Source organism: Nematolebias whitei, chromosome 11 (genome assembly GCF_014905685.2).
Source record: "Nematolebias whitei isolate Nwh7 chromosome 11, NemWhi1, whole genome shotgun sequence".
Classification (NCBI taxonomy): Eukaryota; Metazoa; Chordata; class Actinopteri; order Cyprinodontiformes; family Rivulidae; genus Nematolebias; species Nematolebias whitei.
This window is the reverse complement of record NC_056508.1, coordinates 26,286,108-26,297,911: the sequence shown is the minus strand read 5'-3', so window position 1 is coordinate 26,297,911 and position 11,804 is coordinate 26,286,108. Positions and strand designations below refer to the sequence as shown.

Genomic DNA, 11,804 nt, shown 5'->3' with positions numbered 1-11,804 from the left:
CCTTTATTTATGCAGGTAGTCTCATTGAGCCACGAGAACTCATTTTCAAGAGAGACCTGTTTTAGGGAGCAAATGGTAAAATCTTGCTCAGGGGCCCAGAGTGGGTTGAATGAGGGTGAAGGCAGGTGTGGGTGTTTCACCTTTTCCACCCACATTTTGATGTTGACTGTACCAGGAGGTGAACCTGCGACTTTCTGATCCCAGGACCATCTTCTCTAACCTCTGCGCCACCACTCCCCCATATGGTTGACTCCCCAACCCCAAATCAGACTATAGTCCAAACTTTAATATAAAAAAGACTCAGCCTTTGAAAGATTTTGTTGAAGTATATAAATTATTTGCTTTGAATGAAAACCAAAAAAAGCTTTTTTAAACAACTCATTTTTTCCCCCCATATTTTTATACTAATTCAATTACAGTAGTCCCTTGATACTTTGTGTTCGTTTATTGCAGACTCGCTCTATCACGGCTTTTCAAAATAAGATTGGACATGACACACAACTGGCTGATTGATGGATGAGCCACATGATCTGCATGGAATTTTTATTTAAAATAAAGTATTTGAAATTATTTAGCACCTCCTGCACCTTTGTGCAGCCCACAATGCAGGATAAGCTTCCTTCTGCAGCTGATCAGCTGTTCTTTGTGCAGAGCGGCGAAGTGGGCGCGGCTGAGAGCAGTGGAGGCAGGGAGCTGAAATCATGACATTGTGTGCTCTTTTAGATAGCTTAGAGTTTAGAAACATTGTTTAGAATATTGCAGGAGTGTGGGAAAGGTTTAAAACACCTTTTATATATGTATGTATAAATAATAAAATAAATTACTACTTACTAGTTGTATTACTATTCCTATTTTGTGGTTTTTCACTTATCAAGGGACTTCAGGGTACGGATCCCCCACGATAAACGAGGGACTGCTGTAATTGTTTTTCTACAAGAGGACATTACTTTTACTGTTTCAGACCATCATAAATGCATTGTAAGTGCAGATGAGACAAGCGTTTCAGTCGTTCTTCTGATCATCTCTGCATTGTATGGTTAAAAATGTTAAAGCTACACACAGTCTGCAGCAAACAGACACAAATGACCCTGAAGGCTGTGGTCCAGATGACAAAATGTCAAAATGTCACAGAGGACCTGCGAAACCAGACGCAGACGCTACAAATTCTCCTAATTAATGTCAACAGCTGGACTTTTACCAAACAAGACTAAGTTTGACTCATTTCTTCAGATATCTGCTTGAATCTGCTTGTTTAGGTGAAATTAAAGAAAAAACACGGTGGCCAGACAGATCATTGTTACGTGGTAAAATTAGTTCCCCAGAAAAGAATCATCACTGTTCTCATGAACGGAGGAGACTGAACTGGATTATTTAGCCGCAGTTTGGCTCATTTAATGCTTTATTTTAAAGTCCATCATTGTGCAGATAACACTGGGTGGACAGAAAACAGTGTAAATGTAAAGAAACAGAAGAAAATGAGGGGCTGCTTTTTCCTTTTAGTCTGGGTTTCAAGGTCACGAAAAAGAGGCCATTAAATATTTAGTTTAGGCTTCAAGGAACGTGTTTCATTAAGATGAAAAATGTGGCTCTGTCTGCCGGTAACGGTAGGATTTCTGACATCATCTGCTCAGATTTATTAGGAGCCCAAAGGAAGATGTTCAGAAGTGAAGCATTAGACTAGGTCAAATCAGGCCTGTTTTGCTGCTTCGTCCTGCCGCAGGCGAAAAGTAACCGCCGTTTAAAGGATGAGCTTGAAGTAGGAGCATCGTTTTCAAACTGGGACTTTGAATAATTCATCGCTCAGGAGAATGTTTGTCTTCATCCCCGCCTCCAGTCTTTGTTGCTTTTACTAAATCCAAACAGTTCGGATTTTTTTTAAACTTCTTGGCATCTCATCAGTGTAGTAAGCAGAACCTCTGTCCTCGTTTTTCCTTTTCTTGTGCGCTGTTAAATAAAAAAGCTGAGTGTGAGGAAACATCTAGAGTGAGATGGAGGGAAGATCAGAACATGCGATCTTCAGTTTACATCTGTACACATTACGCTGACATGCTGATGGGAGCAGTGAAACGTAAGGTTCTTGGCCTTCTATCAGTCAAAGCCTACGTAAACTTACATTTACAGTAATTATTGTATCATTTAACTGACGACGTAGCGTTCTGCTGATGTGATTCTATTCCCTATAAACCAGAGTTAGTAGAAGCTGATAACGAGTGGAATTGTAGTTTGTGTCATTCTCGTTCCATTACTCATTTCCTCTGTTTGCATGTTCCCCCCCATCACAATCTCTCCACTCAGTCTGTCTTCCTGTCTTCTTTTTCCTGCTCAGATCTCTCACTTTTTGACCTTCTTGTCCATCAAATTTCCACAAACAGAACAGACAGAAATAACAGTTCATCTTTTTATGTTTGTGCTTTTCTCATTTCCTTTCACTTTGGCCTCTTTTCGCATATCAGGTGCTGTCATACTCTTCTGTGGCTGCTGGTTTATCACCAGTGGCTTGTGTGTGTGTGTTGGGGGTGGGGGTGGGGACACGCCCCTTGGTTAATTATAGAGGGGACATGGGCTGCTCTGCATTTGTGAATGTTGTGGTTCGCTCAGTGCAACAGCATGAAATCAGCACGGTCACCCCGCCCAGCTTGACATTCACTCGAGGGGTCAGGGTTCCCTCTTTGATGAGTCCATTAGTCCATGTTCTGTTTTTAAACCCTCGTGCTGAGGAACCATCATCACCGGGCATTACCATGTTTTTCTTCCTATTTTTATATAAGTGGCATGGTGGGCCTTCTGTAGGGGATCTTTGATGTTCTTTTGTTTGAAGTAAAAAGTATTGTCCACAGTCAGTATAGTTCAGTAAGTAGCCATGCATTTACCAAGATGTTAAATCCCATGAATAAAAAAAAACAAAAATTTTTAGTGAATTCACAAAATGTATTTTTAGTGTTTCATCCCTGTGTCTGCACAGAAACTTTGTTTTAGGAGCCCTAAAATTGTATATTTTAAAAATGATTTCCAAAGTGAAAAATTTTTGAAATGCCACCTTTGCTTTTTAGTGTAAACGAAAAAACATAACCTTTTAAAAAACAATAATGTCAAAGCCATCCATCCATCCATCCATGCATTATCTTTTACCTACTTCTTCTTTTTCGGGTCGCGGGTGTCACTGGTGCCCATATCCAGCCATCACTGTGCGAGAGGTGGGGGACACCCTGGACAGGTCTCCAGTCCATCACAGTGACACATAGAGAAAAAAGACAAACAACCATTCACACTCTCACTCTCACCTAGGAACAATTTAGTTAACAATCAGCCTAACATGCATGTTTTTGGTCTGTGAGAGTAAACCTGAGTACCCGGAGAAAACCCACCCATGCACGGAGAGAACATGCAAACTCCACCCAGAAAGGTCCCAGACTGGGATTTGAACCGGCGACCTTCTCTCTGAGGGGCAACATCTCTACCAGCTGAGCCACCTAATGCCAAAGCTCCACCTTTAATTTAACCTACGCCCAAATTGTCATTTTTCTTGTTGTGTACCCAGTGTACAAGCTTTATGTGCATGCTCTGAGCCTTGTTTCCTGTTTTTGGTGTGTTCTTGAACAACATTACAGCGCCACATACAGATCTGGTATCATTACTAGTGTTATGGGGTCGTTTTCAGGGTTTCCACAATGGATGACAATGGACAATGGATAAAGAGCTTCATTTGTTAGTCTGGCAAAACCTCTACATTTTTTCAATTTATTTATTATTATTATTTTTACAGTACTATTTGACCTTTTTAACTTTTAGGAGAAAGCAAAAAGAACATAAGAAAACGTCAAAATTTAAAACAAAATGCTCTGAAGTTTATCGGATCATTGTTTTGTCTGGATTTCAGGTTTGCTTTTTTTTATTTTTAGCCCAGCTAACTTCAGTTTGCTCCCTACCTCTCCTTTAGACCTCATGCAAACTCCCTAAAGTGTTTTAAAGAAAAGAAAAAGCAGTGGTTTATTTTCCTCTTGCATTTGTAACTTGATGTGGAGGATCACAGACTCCATGTGCTCTAACATATGAAGCTGGGCCATAGAAGGCCCGTGTGTTTGTGCACACGTCAGCTTGCATTTGGACAGGCGGGTGGGGGTGGGGGATACAGAACAGGTGGATGTGGTCTCTGCAGTCCCTATCTCATCAAGGTTTGTCATTAGGCACGCAGCTGCCCACACACACAAGCACACACATCTAATTTTCTGCAGGGACGCGTGCTGCCTTATTGCCAGACGGAAAGTCCTGTGTAATTAACCTGCAGGACATCTGCACCACCCCTCTCCACACAAGCCCTTCCCTCTTCTCTCCCATGTGATTTATTTTTCCTACAAATTCTCTTCATTATATTGCCTGCAGTGAGTTTACTTCTGACACTTTGCCACAGTCAATATGTGTATTAATTAGCTGGCAGATTGACTCAAATATCTATTTCCACCCATTTATATAGAGGCTGCTCACCTGTAGCCAGATGACATCTGCAGAATGTTAAAACGGACACGATGCTAAATCTAATATAAAATATACAATGTTTCATTTGATAAAATGTAAGGTGATCTTCTGACAATCCTATATAACCTACATTTACATTTCAGATTTAACATTTCAAATTACCTTTACATTATTACACGTTCAAACGTTCAAATATCTTATTCTTTATTGATTATTGCACCTTTTCATGTGTGTTAGTGGTGCTATAAGACAAGTAAAATGTTCTGGCATTGGGTCATTCCACCACTTTAGTATAAATTTTTTCTACAACAGACATGTTTAGTTTTCTGTAGCTTGACCAGCATGACCAAATGGTTTCATTTTTGTGAAATCACTCTGATTAAAGATCAGTCACTTTACATATTTGTCAAGAATAGAAATGTACATACCATATTTTCCGGTGTATAAGTTGCTCCGGTGTATAAGGTATAAGTCACATCAGTCAAAAAAAGCATCATGAAGAAGAAAAAAACATATATGTCGCTTTGGCATACAAGTCACATTTATTTTGTCACCACAGACTCGTTGCATTTACTATGCATTTATTATGCATTTATTATACGTTTATTTAATTGTCAAAACAACATTTCGCCTGCGTGGCACAGTGCCATCCATCCATCCATCCATCCATCCATCCATCATGGCCAGAGCCACTAGCTCTCCAGCGTTCCTCCACCTGCACCATCTGAGTGAAGCGAGCAGACACGGGAGGACTCACTATTGCAGTTTTTTGAAATTTAAAGCGTAAGTCAAAAATTACTTAATTAAAAATTGGGGGAAAAAATATATATATATGTAAGTTGCTTCGGCATATAAGTCACAGGACTGACAAATCTATGCACAAAACTGTGACTTATATGCCAGAAAATACGGTACTCATCTGATTGTGCTCATTATTTGTGATTGTTGTTAAAGGTAGAGCTTCTGTCTATAAACCTGATTTTATTAGCCATCATTTACAAATGCACTCTTTTTATCCAGCTCTACAGCAAGCTCATTTCTCATTTCCTAAGATGTCTATATACAAACTGCTGCTCTTTTTTTATCTCGTTATCTGAGGAAACAAAAGAAGAAATGATGAAAAATGACAGATACACGTTATTTCTTTCCACAACTGGAGTTTTTTTTTCTCCCAGTTTTTGCATGAAACCAAGTTTTATGTCCTCAGTTCTGTGTAATATTTAACAACCGTGGTTCGCTCTCACCAGTACAGGAATCGAGAAACAAAAGAAGGGAGTGGTGCCTAATTTTAGCAGACGTAAACACAGTGAGTTGGACAGAAAGATCACAAGGACATTTTCATAATGCAGTCACAGTAATGTGGACTTGTATCCATGAAATGACAAAAATCTACAGATCAGTAAAAAAAAGATGGATAGATGACGTGTGCAGCTCATCCTTACAGACACATTAAGATAGAGTCGCCATTTAATTACCGTGACATTTATTTCTAAAATAGTTTTTGAAGCCCCACAGTGACGAACTCCATCTGTAAAAGAAGTTAATTAAAATGTGTACGAAAATGAATAGGATGTGGACTTTTTTTAATATATCTCAAGTCAGGAAGTAACCGTACAGACGATTGTCACTTGTTATTAAGGACTCTGACCTATATTATCTGGACCCTACAGCAAAATGCCACCAAGTGGACTCTTCTTTAATCTTCTCCCTTTGCATGGGGCGAACTTTTGAGCTGTCAGCAGTTTAAAACAGATAAATGGGAGATGGAAGTGATTCCCTGTGACCTTTGAGAGGCACCATTTCACTAGGCCTCTTAATATAACAGTTGTGACATGGCCACTAAAACAAACCTGTCTTTAAGTAACCTCTGGTTGTCCAGAGTCACTGTATGACAAGTGACCATGCAACAATGTGAGTTTACAAAAATAAAGCTGACATTGATTCATAGGGAGCTTGGAGTCCTACCAAAATCAAGTTTCAACATTGTTGCTCTGAACTGTTTTCACCATGAAACTTAAAAATAGTGATGTGAACTTTCAAGAGTTCTTCTAGCCCTGGTTTGATGTGTTTCCACCAAACTCTGAGGTTCAGGGTTGGTTAGACAAAACAGAATGAAGCTGATGATGTGTTGCTTCTCACCAACTGTGTGCAGCTGAAGAGTCACTGCTGGTCAGATAACCAAAATGTGAAAGGAGAACAGGAGAATTAAACCAGTAAAGCATAAATGCAGCCTGTTACCCTGCAGCTTGTTCAAACTTCAGGCCAATCTCAAAACTTCCATTTCTTTCTAAAATCTTGGAGAAAATAGTTTTTAGTCAACTAACCAAGTTTTTGAATGTAAATGGAATTTTTGAGATTTTTCAGTCAGGATTTAAACAACTGCACAGCACCGAGACAGCTTTAGTAAGGGTCTGTAATGAGATTCTGCTAGCAAATGACTCTGGTCAGTCTGTGATCCTGGTACTCCTCGACCTTACCGCTGCATTTGACACTGTTGATCATAGCATCCTTATGTCACGGCTAGAACACTGGGTTGGGATTACAGGGGTGGCACTAGAATGGTTCCGTTCGTATCTGGGTGACAGGAGTTTTTGTGTTAACTTTGACAATCATTTATCTGCTTCTGTCCCTCTTTCCTATGAGGTCCCACAAGGCTCCATTCTTGGACCCCTTCTGTTCTCATTGTATCTGCTCCCCTTGGGGTCAATCCTGAGGAAACATGGTATTTCGTTTCATTGTTACGCCGATGATTCTCAGATTTATCTGCCTTTAAAACCAAAAAGTTCCTGCTCCATCCACCCTTTGCTAAAATGTCTTGATGACATCAAGACTTGGACGGCTGCAAACTTCTTGAGTTTTAATGATCAGAAGACTGAGGCCATTGTGTTTAATCCAAGCTCTACCACTGTCACTGATCCTGTAAACCTGCACTCCCTTCAGCCACATCTAAAGCATTCGGTTACCAATCTCGGGGTAGTGTTAGACTCGGACTTTAAGTTTAGTAAACAGATCAACTCTGTTCTACAAAAAAGCTTCTTTCAGCTAAGGCAGATAGCAAAGCTTAAGTCCGTTCTGTCCAGATCTGACCTTGAAAAACTAGTCCATGCATTTATTACAACCCGGCTGGACTACTGTAACTCACTTTATGTTGGGGTTAGTCAGACTTCACTTTCACGTCTCCAGCTCATACAAAATGCGGCAGCTCGGCTTTTAACAGGAACTCGCAGGTTTGAGCACATTACTCCGGTTCTGTCCTCCCTTCACTGGCTTCCTGTGCATGTCAGAGTTGATTTTAAAATTCTCCTGCTGACATTCAAGTGCATTAACGGCCTTGCACCATCATACCTCTCTGACCTTCTTCATCCTTATACTCCTTCTTGGGCTTTGAGATCATCAGACCAGCTGCTTTTGGCCGTACCAAAAACCAGGCTGAAGCTCAGAGGAGATCGAACATTTTCAGTCGTGGGCCCTAAGCTCTGGAACAATCTGCCCATCAACATTCGACAGGCTACCTCAGTCTCTGCTTTTAAATATCTCCTAAAAACTCACCTATACTCATTGACATTTAACACAGGGTGATCGGATTTAGATTTAGTTTTTCATTTATGCTGATTCTGTTTATGCTTTTGTTATTATTCCTATTTAACACAAGGTCATCAGATTTGATTTAGTATTTCATTGTTTCTGACTGAGTTTATGCTTTTTGTTATTTCCTTTACTTTTGACACAACGTGATCTGATTTAGTATTTCATTGTTTCTAATTGTTTTTGGATTTACATTTTTATTCCATGTGCTGTAAATATATCTTGCTACTTTTTATTTGATGTTGTGATATTTTTGTTAAGCTCTTTGGTAACAGTTTCTGTTTTAAATGTGATCTGTAAATAAATCTGACTTGACTTGATAAATGTCCTATTGGAACCTGCCATCCATTTTCTGCCACTTCTCTGTGATTGGGCCGCAGAGGCAACAAGTTCAGGAGGGAAATCCAGACATCCCTCTACCCAGCGACACTCTCCAGCTTCCTCCTATGGTGTCCCAAGTTGTTAGCAAGGCCAAAGATGGTATATCCCTTTAATAAGTTCTAGAAACCCTTCAGAGAAAGGTCAGGAGGCATTCTAATTTGATTCCTGAACCATTCTAAACCACCTACTTTTCTTTTGATGAGGAGAAGCAATGACTCTACTCCAAGCTCCCCCAGATGATGGAGCTTCACGCTTCATGTCCAAAGTTGAGCCCAGCCACCCTATGGAGGAATCTCATTTCAGCTGTTTGTCTTCTGGGTCTAGTTTTTCTTTTAGCATGATACATACTGTACCTCATGACCATAGGTGAAGGATGGAACATGGATGGCACCTGCACTAGCCCTGAAATGGAGCACTACCCATGACATTTCTTTTGGACATATCCCATTTTAAATCTTGCAACCAGCTGGTTGCACTGACCATCTGTCAGCACCACATCATACCCTCGAGCTGCAGTGCTGTCTTACCCTTACACACATACTGATCGTTTTGGCTCTGTTACTACTTCCCTTGGCAACCTGGAGTAATAACACCACCATGTTGACTTCAACCTTCCATCATCTTGATATGTACATAAATCAAACAAAAACAGGAAGAAGTCATTTCAGGCCTGGATTGAAAGTATTTTGTGAAAGTGGTCACTGTTCTGCCTCTATTCATCCTCACCATGACTTTAGACAGGCAGAAGTGTAATGTTTTCTATATTTTGTATTCTCTTTATTAGTCTTGACAACCTTCTACTTTCTATTTAATTCAATTCAGGTTATTTATATGTTGCCACTTAACAACAAAAGTAATTTCAGGACACTGTACAAAAAAGTGAACAAAAATGAATCACTAAAACAAATCTAGAGTCAAATTCAATCACAGTTATTATATTCCTATTATAATACAACACATTCACAAACAGCACTTTATGAAATGACAATTAGTAAAAATCACTTATGTAACCCATAAACCAAAAAAATCATGTTGACACTTGACTTCAACAATCCACCACCCTAACAACCACATAGGCGAGAGTGGAAAAGCATGACACTTTTTTTTTAAACAGGAAGAAACCCCCCAGCAGAACCAGTCTGGGGATGGGCCATCATCTGCCTCGACCAGCTGGGGTTTGAGAGGACAGGAAAGAGACAGACAAACAGAAAGATTGGTCAGTGTGAAGTTTCTATGAGAAGAAAAACAATAGTTAATGGCAGCAAAAACAGAATGTAGAAACAGAGTGAGGAAATTAGTCCGTATGTAATAAATAAATAAATAAAGTGGCATGTGTTGTCATCATTGTATGTTCCCATACAAAGACTAAACTGGCTCTCTGCATTTAACCCATCGCACCTGGGATACACCCAGGTGGAACAGTAGGCAGCTATGTAAGCGCCCGGGGAGCAATTTGGGATTGGGTGTCCTTCTCAGACACCACGAGATGTGCAATGACCAGGGATCGAACCCAGGACCTCCAGAAGTCAAAGCCTAAATCAGTAGGAATAGTTCAGGAAACCCAAACCACCCCTAACTATAGGATTTATCAAACATTAAGTCTTGAAGCCATTTTTAAATGTAAACAATGGGTCAGCCTTGCAGACAGAAAGCTCTGCCTCCCATTCCACTTTTAGAAACTCTAGGAACCACAAGTAAACCTGCAGTATGAGAATGAAGTGCTCTGTTTGGACAATATGAAACAATAAAATATTAAATATAAGATGAAACTACGTTGTTGAGAGCTTTGTATGTTAAAATTAATTATTCTAAATTTGACAAGGAGCTAATGGAGAGAAGCTAAAACTGGAGAAATGTCATTGTCTAACTCTCATCCAAACTCTGGCAGCAATTTTGATCAATCAAAGACTTTAGAGTTTTTTGGACACTCTGATAACAAAGCATTACAATAGTTCAGCCTAGAATAAATACATGGACCAGGTTTTTCATTGTTTTGCCACAAGAATTTTAAAGATATTGTGCAGGTGGAAGAAAGCAGTCTTGGTAACATTTTAATGTGAAGGTTTGTGAACGTTGTGAGCTCCAAAACAATATGTTGTCAGACAAACTCAAACGATGATGTTTTGTAAATTGCTTTGGATTATATCATAGATTATTATTAAAGAGTGAAAAAAGAAATCTTCATGCACATTTTTAACCAGTCTCAGGAAATTAAATTGAATTTGCCATAAACCTTTCGATTAAATGACATTTTCTCTCATATAATGAAGTTTGCAGACAACAGCAATGAAAGCAGCAAAGTAAAGGCCAATCTTGCATCTTGCATTGGTCCAACATCTTAATTAAACACTAAATGGTGACATTTATTAATTCATACTTCACAGTGTTGACAACAAACAAATACTTTGCTGGAAAGTCCTTTTAGCTCTAACATTTAACTCAACCTCAGGCACCTTCCTAAAAATGAAAAGGGCTGTCATGCATAAATATGAACACATCCAAACACACACTTAATGGAAACAAACCCGCATGGACACACACAGACACACAAGCGCAGGACTGTAGCAAAACAGAGTGAGCCCCTGCTGTTAACACCATCTTGTGTTTGACACTGGCTTTATCCATATGCTAATTCACCTCCATTTCACCACCACTGTAATGGATGGGGTGAGACCAGCAATTAGAGACTGAAGAGGGAAAATGGGCTGCAAGGCAAAAAATAATAATTCTGTCTTATCTGGCCTGTGCAGAGGTATAGTTACTCCTTTTAAGCAAGACGGTACACCTGTGTTTTAATCATAAATAAAACATTTAACCTATATGTCAGATAAATGACAATAAATGTATTTAAAGTAATAAAACCTAAATGATAAAGGCACCATTTTTGTTTTGTCGATGGTTTGAAAACAGGATACTTTAGATCAAATGAATATATCACTGCACACCCTCGTTACCCTGTTGGGTTGTGTGTTTGTGGACCCAGTGAGTGAGGAGGGCCGTGCGTCTGACGCTGCTTTAATTGTTGTGGCATCGTGCCAAACGAAGGATGGATGAGACTCTGTCTGTCTCTGAGTGGACGGCAGCCGTCTGCCGGGGCCACAGGCTGCTCTCAGAGCTGTGAGTTTGCCCTCATGTGTGTATTCACACTTTTGTCTTTGCTCTGTTGTGTTCTCCTGTGTGTCTTTGTGAGCTCGTAAAGTCAGACTGTCACTGTCTGTTTGTGCGCTTTGTTGTTTTCTTCAAGGATTTAAAGTTGTCATTATCTCTCGCCACTTTAAAAGGCGGGTGGGTGATTGTGTAGCTGCCTCTGTTTGTGTGTTCATTTGTCTTGCATTGGGCGGACAATTAAACAACTTTGAGAGTCC

General features: G+C 39.8%; 1 protein-coding gene across 1 annotated transcript in view; it reads left to right on the top strand.

Moving 5' to 3' along the window:
• Window positions 1–11,804, top strand: part of nkain4 (sodium/potassium transporting ATPase interacting 4) — a 66,898-nt gene that overhangs the window by 42,642 nt on the left and 12,452 nt on the right. The gene's annotated exons all lie outside the window — the stretch shown is intronic.